This window comes from Callorhinus ursinus, unplaced genomic scaffold (assembly GCF_003265705.2).
Source record: "Callorhinus ursinus isolate GAN/ISIS: 27379988/994484 unplaced genomic scaffold, GSC_fseal_2.0 scaffold38, whole genome shotgun sequence".
In the NCBI taxonomy this organism is placed as follows: domain Eukaryota; kingdom Metazoa; phylum Chordata; class Mammalia; order Carnivora; family Otariidae; genus Callorhinus; species Callorhinus ursinus.
The window spans coordinates 8,957,446-8,966,367 of NW_027397100.1; the positions used below are offsets into that span (position 1 = coordinate 8,957,446).

Genomic DNA, 8,922 nt, shown 5'->3' on the forward strand with positions numbered 1-8,922 from the left:
ATGGTTTCGAACTGTTGCTCATCTGTGGGTCCTTTATCATCGCTGGAACACTGAGCCCTGCTCTGTGAATAATCCTCTCACTATACTAGTTTCAGTTAAATCCTTTTGAGCACACCACTCTCTCTCCTACCAGGACCCTGAATGAATTGGTGAATTTGATCAGTCTAAGCGCTGGGACACACATGTAGGAGGGTGCACAATGCTGAGTAAGGACAGAGCTGGTCTTGGCCCGCATAAGCTGCCAATCCCTTGAGGGAGTCGGATATTAATCAGGCATATAAAGATCTCCATAATTTCAAACTCTGATAGCTGCCATGCAGAAATCTTCCTACATCAGAGAAGGAACATTTGATCTGAGGAATGGAAGTTCATTAGGAATGAGGAGAGCGTTGCACATAAGGAAACAGTGTGCGCCAAGCTCCATGGTGGGAGGGTGGTGCATTCCAGAAAACAGAAGACCATCATGGCTGTGGTGCTTATTAGTAAGAATGATTTTGAAACAAGTGAAAGGAAACTCAACTCAAAAACATTTAAACAATAAGAGATTTATTGCCACGCATAATGAGAAGTTCCAAGGGAGGCAGCTCTAATGAAATCAAGGACCCAGGTTCTGTCCGTCCCCCAGTACGTGCACTTCTGTTCCCATGGTCACGAGATAGTTGCAGCCACTCCAGACATTGTGTTCATCATACTGATGTCCATAGAAGGATGAAAGAAAATGGTTCTTCCTTATACTTCTTTTTAAAGACTAAGAAACTTTTCCCAGAAGACCCCATCACCACCACCTCTCCTTGGTCAGCTTTGCAACAAATACCCACTCATAAAGCAGTCACTGTTGAGAGGAGCAGACACTGTGATTAACATAGATCAATCTATGTCACATGGAGAGTGGCTTCTGTTAGCAAGAACCAAGGAGAATGACTGTCAGGGGGAGGAGAGCATGGTGTGTCAAGAGGCTGGAGAAATCCAAGTTCATCTTTCTTTAAGACCATTGAGTGGTGTTAATAGGAGGTGGGCATAAAAAAAGATGTGTATTCTGGAACGGCCACTCAGGCTGCTCGGTGGGAGTTGGATGACTGGAGGGAAGAGTAGATTTGGAGAGACCAGTCAGCAGGTAAGGGCAGCGAGAGGTGGTGGCTTGGACTAAGCATTTGCTGCTGTGAATGGAGGCATTAAGCCTCACGATGGGATGTGGTGGGTGGAGAGGAGATTCTAGGGTGACAAGTGTCTCCCACCAGAGCGGTGGTATCGGCTCCTCAAAATAGGAAACACCAGATGTGGACAAATTTGGGGAAGAAAGAATAAGCATTTTAATAAAGAGAGATAATCAAGAAGAAAACCAGACCAGGAGTTTCATTTGGGTCATGTTGTTGAGATATCAGATATTGGTAGACCGTTGGCCATCGGGCTCTGGAGCTTGGAGTAGAGTTCAGGACTGTAAATGATAGAGCAGTCATTAAGGAGAAAGACAGGCATGTTGGTCTAGAGCTCAAAGGTGGCTTGGACTGGACTGTCCAAATTTGGGGAATCAGCCCCAGGAGGCAGGTACAGCTTTAGGGATGCAAGAGTTTGAGGGGAAAGGTGCACAGTGAAAGAGAAGTCCAAAGACCCATGGACATGGGAAGGGGAGTCTGAAAAAGAGGGGAAGACAAGGAAAGAGGGGATCTCGGAAGCCCACAGGTCAGCATGGCCACTGGTGGGCCAGATGCACAGAGGTCAGGGGAGGTGAGGACATCCCCCGGACCTGGTCTTGGGGACCTTTGCCACAGCAACTTTGGGGGAGGGACCAGAAGCCCACCCGGGTGGGGGATGATCCGGAGTCTGGCTGAGAAAGCAAAAGGGGGAGCTGGGGGGGACAGCAGGGCCCAGGAAGGTGCTGTGTCTTAGCCGCTGACATTTGGAGGGAGGAGGGCTATGGGAGCCGAGTTTGAAGAGCAGCGACAGGTCATGCGAGGGGCCTCCGAGTAGTGGGATTAAGTGTAGAGGTGAAAGGATTAGCCGTGTTGGTGGAAAGGGGCACAATTAAATCATGTACATTTTACGAGGTAAGCTGATCTCCATGTTCTTCTGGAGGCTTTTGCTCTGCCCTCTGGGTACCGACTACAGCTCTAATTAGCAGTGGTTTGGTCGTGCCTCGTGTCTGGGGCCATGTCTTCCTCAGGTTTTGTACCTTTCAGCACCTAGCAACAGGCAGCGCGCGAGGTAGAGGCAGAATAATTATTTTCTGCTTGAAATCAAATGTCTGAAATGGAAGTTCAGAAAATGTTCTTTTTAGCACAAAGACATGGGAACTCTGACGGAGTGAGGTTACAGGTAAAAGGGGCTGTTGGGGGGTAGGTGGGATGGAAGGCTAGGGTATTAAGGAGTCACCAGGCGAGTTCAATGGCCAGGGACCAGGAGATGTGCTAGGAGGGTGGCGCAGGAGGAAGGGTTAGGACTCCTCCCAACGCGGGTCCAGCTCTTCATAGGCGGCAACGCGGCCCACTGGCCAGGCCTTGGTCCCCCCTGTCCACCACCCCCATTCTTTTCAGTGACCCCCATTGCCCAACCTGGCAGACACCCTTCTCGAACTCACTCAGCCTCACGGCAGCCTCTGACACAGCTGACACTCCCTCCTGACATCGCCTCTCCTTGCCTCCATGACACTACGGTGACACCGGATCTCCCAGTTAACTTCTGCCCTCACTGGCCACTCCTCCTCAGCCTCCTCCCCGCACCGTCTAAGGGTTGGGTTCCCTCAACACTCATGCGTGGGCACTTTCCATCTCCCTCTATGTTCTCTCCCTGGGAGGTCACTAATGACTCCAATTTTATGCCCCACCTGCCCTCTCTGGACTGGCAAGCCTAACCACCCAGCCAACAGCTCTACCAGGAAGACTTTCATGACAACACCCCAAATTTGCCACAGCCAATCAGAATGCTCACTTCTCCCCAGAACTTCTCTCCTCCCTTGTCTTCCGCTTTTCTACAAAGGTCCAACCTTCAGCCCGGTTTCCCAAGCCTGGCCTTTGAGAGTCATCCTTGACACTTCCCTGCCATCCCCTCCCACCCAGTGCCAGCGAGTCCTGGCAGCTCAGTCTCCAGAGTCGTCCCCAGTCTGACCCTTCCCACAGCCACTGCCACCACCTGGTTCCAGCCGCCTTCCATCTTCCATCTTCTTTCGGCAGTGGCCTGGCAGGACTCTGCCCCCTCAGCCCTCTGCTTGTCACACAGAAGTAAAAGCAGACTTCTTACAACCCAAGGAGGATCACATCAGTATCGTGCATCCCGGCAGCCTTCCGCGCTTTCCCATGGCCCTTAGAACAAAATCCTGTCTCTTTCTCACAGCCCACCTGGTCTGCCTGGCCATCTGTCAGGCCTCCTGACGTGCTCCAACCACTGCCCTCCGGCCACCAGCCAATTCTTTCAGTTCCTCAGATGCACCAGCTTGTTCCTCTCCTAGAGCCTTGGCTTCTCTTGTTCCTCATCCCGGGAAGGCTCTCGCCCAACTCCCTCCTCTCAGCCTTTTGAGCTTACATGTCCCCTCAGAGAGGCCCTCCCCAGCCCCCTGTCCAGAGCAGGGCCCCTGCCCATCCCTTCCTCAACATTCTGTTCTTTTCCCTCGGGGCCCCTGTCATAATTTCTTTGGAGTTGCCTTTTTTCCTCTGTTTTGAAGAGCTCTCCCCTAAAAGAGCCCTGCCCCTTAGTTACTCTCCTGGAGGCTCCCTGAAGTCCATTTCTTAGAGACCATCTCTTCCATTTCCTCTCTTCCCTGCCCACTCCAGTATTCCCGCACCTCACACACATGTGTTGAGCAGGGAATGAAGTTGTGTGTTGACGTTCTTTACCTCATGTGACCATCACAGCCCCGTTTTACAGAAAACCGAGGTCCCGGGGGACACGGGGCGGTGGTCAAGCCCAGATCTCCAGACTCCACCTCCAGACGTCAGGGCCCTGACGCCATTTGCCTCTACCTAGGAAGCACAATGATACAACCTGACTTCCAGGGAGTAGAAGCAGCTAGGAAAATGGGTACATGTGTGAAAAAGTGGGGCCATGGGAAACCCAAGGTGAGATGCCCACAAGGAAGTTCGATGTGGGCGTCAGACGCTTGGGCAACTGAGCTGATGTGAAGGAGAGCTGCCCAGGGCTCTAACCCCGACAGATATTGCAGCATAATATAAACAAAATAACAGGTTTTGATTTTTTTTTTTTTTAAAGAAAGACATCTCAATGGAATAGAATAGAAAGCCCAGATGCAGATCCCTGGAATATCTCCCCCTGTGGCTTCTGAGAGCAGAGACATCACAAACTAATGGGAAGTGGAAGGATTTTATTAAGGATTGATTTCATTAAGTGGGGCTAGAAAATGATTTTTACCTGGGAAACAAAAAGCAATTTTTACCTCCCTTTATACTAACACCAAAATCGATGCCAGGTGATTAGGGAGCACACTTGTTGTGATGAGCACTGGGTGTTGTATGGGAGTGAGAATCACCCTATGCACACCTGAAACTATTATCACATTGTATGTTAACTAACTGGAATTTAAGTAAATAAATTTAAAAAAATCAATGCCAGGTGATTTAAAGAGTTAAATGTAAAAAAAAGCATATTAGGAGCTAGAAAAAAAAATGGAAATGATTCATTATTCAAACTGTGATTAAGGGAGGCCATTGTAGCCTTCACAGCAATAGAGAGAATTATGATGGAAAATACAAACATAATAGACTATAGGAAATGTAAAGCTTTTCTGGGTTGAAAATTCTCATAAATTAAACATTCACAGAGGCAGTAAGAATTTTCCTAATGAAATGTTGGGGCAATCAAAGGCGGTAAGAGTCCATTTATAAAATATGAAGTTCAAAAGGCAAATTCAGTTGCAAATGTTGAACTTAGTCATAATACAATAAATGTAAATTCGGGTGGAGAGCTAGCACTCCAGGCCCATCGAAGGAGCACTACAGAACGAGTCCCGCAGTGCTGGCTCTGTCCTGGCGGTGCGGGCCTCTCCTACACAGCTGGTAGGCCTGGGAAGTAGCAAAACCCTTCTGGAAGGCAATTTGCTTAAGATGCATGAAGAGCCTCGAAAAGCCTCATGCTGTTTGACTTGGGAATTCCATTTATAGGAAGCTTGTCCCAAGGAAATGATCTAAAACAATCCCCCAAGACTGGTGCAGAAAGATGTGCACTGTGGTTTGATTTATAAAAGCAAAGAAGAGAAAAAGAAAAGAGAAGAAACTTTCGGAATCTCCAGCCCCAGGAGAACGGCTCACCAAATTATGTTTCATTCATTTAAGTGGATTATTAGACAGCCATTAAATGTAGTAATTACAAAGAATGTTGACTAACACGGGGAAATGCTTAGCATATAATCAGCGTAAAGGGGTGGCACAAAATTATATATATAATAAAAGTATTTACCGTAAACAAATGCATTTTAAAAAAGACTGCGAAGAAATGCACTCTTCACGTGCATTTTCACATAGCACGGCTGTGGGTGCTTGGATTCCTGTCAAGACTTTTCTGTTCCTCATTCTTTAGTTATGCTCCAAATTTTCTGTAATGTTCAGGTATCGCTGTGTTATGGGAACATATTTCAAAAGAACACAAGAGAACCGGAATCGTATAATGAACACAGTATACAATATCCTCGCCATCCAAGATCATGTATTACTTTCATAGTAGGAAAAGCAAGAAAAAAGAAAGAAAAAAAAAAAGAGGCAGGTCTTAAGGGACTGGTACCTGCATTGGGCAAGTTTTGAAGGTGGAGTAGGAGATGGGCTGCAAGGAAAGAAAATGGTCCAGCCTCGGGAAGGCTGCCCCAGCGGGCTCCTTTCAAAGGGCTGAGATATGGGGCCCTTCGTGCTCCTGGCGACCGATGCTCTTCATTTGAAATGCCCTTCCTAGAATATGGCAGGTTCCCTTTGGACATGGATTTGATCCTGAACTCTGAGTTGTGTAGGTCAGTGTGTCTATTCCTGACCATGCTATTGAATCACTGTTGCTTCGTCAGATGCTACCTAGTAGGGCGAACCCAGTCCTTTGACTCCTACTATGCTCCCACCGCTTGTTTTTCTTTCTCAAAATTATCTTGGCTGTTCTTGCCCATCTCCTCTTCCATCTGACCTTTAGAATCAGCTTATTAAATTCCACTTAAAAATCCCAGTGGGATTTTGATGCGGAAGGCATTGAATTTGTCCATTAATTTAGAGAGAATTGACATCTTCAACAATATCGAGTCTTCAGGACCCTAACATTTCAAGGGTGGTTGAGTCAGAGCCTCTGATTAATGAGACTGGGAAGGCTAAGTCGTCATAGAGACGGGTTAAAAACAAGGAGACGGTGTTGTCATGGAAACCAAGAGAGCCAAGTGTTTCAAGAAGGCGAGAGTGATCAACAATATCAAACCCTGCGGAGAATTCCAATAAGCCAGGGATGGAAAACCACCCACTGCAGTTGGTAATTAGGAGGTTATCGGAGCCCTGGGCGAGAGCGGTTTCTGGGGTGAGAGAGCAGAACCCCAACTGCAGGGCCTCAGGGCGAGAGATAGTCCTCAAAGACGCCCCTTTCACAGAAGTTTGGATAATTCAGTTTAGATAATTAGAAAAGTTTCGAGGATTGTCTGGCAGCTAGAGAGTGAAGTGCTGTGGAGTCAAGAGAAAGTTGTCAGCTCAGTTCAACAGATCATTTTTGAGCACGTCGTGTGTGCCCGCTGACGGTGAGGGAGCCGGTGAGAACCACACACGTCCCTGCCCGCACGGAGCTGATGGTCTAAGTGCGGAAGCAGAGGTGAAGCCAGCAGTCGCAGGGGTACGCGGGCGGTTAACAAGGAAAATCGCAAACGGGAGGCGTATGGGGCTGAGCCCAGCCACGGGGCCGGGGCAGGGCGCAGAGGAGCTGTTCATATCTCCCAGAGGAGATCTGAAAGATGAGCATCAAGCGGGGTAAGAGCACTGCGGGCAGCACAGGTCCCCGGGGCCCTGCCGTGGGCATGCGCGGGCAGGGCCTGTTCTGGAAAGAGGGAAAGAAGGCCCGGGAGCCTGGGGCCGGTGGACGAGGGGGAAGCAGGGACGGAAAAGAGCTGAAGAGTTGGGCAGGCCGAGAAGGTGTGGGGCTGTGTTCGGAGAATGATAGGGGTCTCTTTGCGGTTGTTTACAAATGGCAACGGCTTGTTCCCATGTGCATGTTCAAGGTGTCTCTGGGGCTGCCAGAGAGGCAAGGATTGCTGGGGTGCCGGAGAGCTGCCGGGGGATGGTCGTTCAGACCAGGGCTGGTGGTGGCTTGGGCGAGGCTGCTGATGGTGGGGTTGAAGACAACTGGAAGGACCCAGGAGCCACGGGGTGGTCAAGTCTCCAAGGCTGGAGGTTGGACTGTGGATGGGGATTAGTGCAAGTGAGCTGAGGGGCAAGACCCCCGGGCGTTGGGCTGGTGTCTTTCCAAGACATGCAGGAGTCTAGTGAAGGACTGGATTTTGGACAAGAAGGGTTGTGTGCTGAGTGTGTTGAGTATGAGGTGCCTTTGGGCACCTGGAAGTCTGCCCTCAGACACAGAACCAGGACAACCCACCCTGGCATGGCCTTGGATCTTTACAGAGCAGAACCCCAACTGCAGGGCCCAAAGTCACCTCAGCTCAGTCCAACAGATCATTTTTGAGCACATCGTGTGTGCCCGCTGACGGTGAGGGAGCCCGTGAGAACCACACACGTCCCTGCCCGCACGGAGCTGATGGTCTAAGTGCGGAAGCAGACGTGAAGCCAGCCCAGAGGAGGGCACCAGCTGGAGATGGGCAGAGCGAGGACAGCTTCAGGCACAGGCAGGGCTCAAGGGCGGAGGGGGGAGTGTCTTGAAGCAGCTCAGGGGGTGGGTGATATTAAGGAATAGAGTATGGAGGGAATGAACCGAGGACAGGGGGTGCCGCATTTAGGGGGCTGAGAAGGACGGTCCAGAGCGGGGGAAAGCCAGAGGGGCATTCTCCAGGAGCCCAGGGAGAAGAGTTTCCGAAAGGACAGAGTGGCTCCCGGCAGGCCAGGGGCAAGGAGGTTTCAGGGGAGGTGAAGGCTCATTGGCTTCCCCGGGTTGGCCTTCGGGGCCCTTTGCCAGTTTTTTACAGGGGGGTAGGGTAGGTCACGAGTGAGGGTGATCCAGGGCCTGCCTACCTGTGAAGGGAGGAGAGTACATAAAGGGTGCAGAATTTTTCACTTGGTTTTGGTTTTAGTAAAAGAGCAATATTCATATATTAATTGTCCCAGAGGAAGGCACCTGTGGGATATGAGCCATTGCAGAACAAGGGCAATTAGCTAAATGAGGCCTCGGAGGGAATGAGGCCATGTAGGCAAGAGGGGTCCATCTTGGGCAATAACATGCATCCGGCCTCCCGAGAGAGGATTCAATACTAAGCCTTTTACCGAGTAAGCTCTGTCCGCGTAACTTTCTTTCAGGGAATTCGTCTGTGACCTTTGTGACTTAACCAAGTTTCACTGTAGCAAGAATTTTATCCTGCCCATGGCCGGGGCTTCGGCTTATTCATTTTGGAGTCATCCCCAGCCTGGGGCAGCCAACCGGGAGCAGAATAAATATATTCTGTGGCTTAAAATAAACTGTCAGAAATGGAAGGTCAAAATTCTTAGCCAAAAAGAGTTTGTGATCAATAGAACAATCAGACAAACACATTTTGCGTTTGTGCTAAACCCTGCAGGGGAGAATGAATGAGGGTTAGGAGAGTTGGCTGGGGGGTGGGGATTAGGTGGTCGGCATCCTAGCCATGCAGGGCTGAAGGGATATGGGGAAAGGAAGTCTGCCCTCAGACACAGAACCAGGACGACCCACCCCAGCATGGGCTTGGATCTTTACAGTTTACACAGTGGGGTCATACAAACCTTGTGAGGCAGATGGGGTGGGCAGCCCATTTTCCACACGAGCAGAAGAGGAAACTGAGCCCAT

At 49.9% G+C, this 8,922-nt stretch overlaps 2 long non-coding RNA genes across 2 annotated transcripts; one reads left to right on the forward strand and one right to left on the reverse strand.

Moving 5' to 3' along the window:
• Window positions 1-553: 553 nt before the first annotated feature.
• On the reverse strand, window positions 554-5,502 carry LOC141370550 (uncharacterized). Its single transcript, XR_012374665.1, has 3 exons — window positions 5,404-5,502; window positions 2,036-2,242; window positions 554-691 (listed from the first exon to the last, which is right to left on the reverse strand). It is a non-coding gene; the product is annotated as an uncharacterized lncRNA (long non-coding RNA).
• Window positions 5,503-6,355: 853 nt separating this feature from the next.
• LOC141370551 (uncharacterized) lies at window positions 6,356-8,602 on the forward strand. Its single transcript, XR_012374666.1, has 2 exons — window positions 6,356-6,441; window positions 8,421-8,602. It is a non-coding gene; the product is annotated as an uncharacterized lncRNA (long non-coding RNA).
• The last annotated feature ends 320 nt before the right edge of the window (window positions 8,603-8,922 follow it).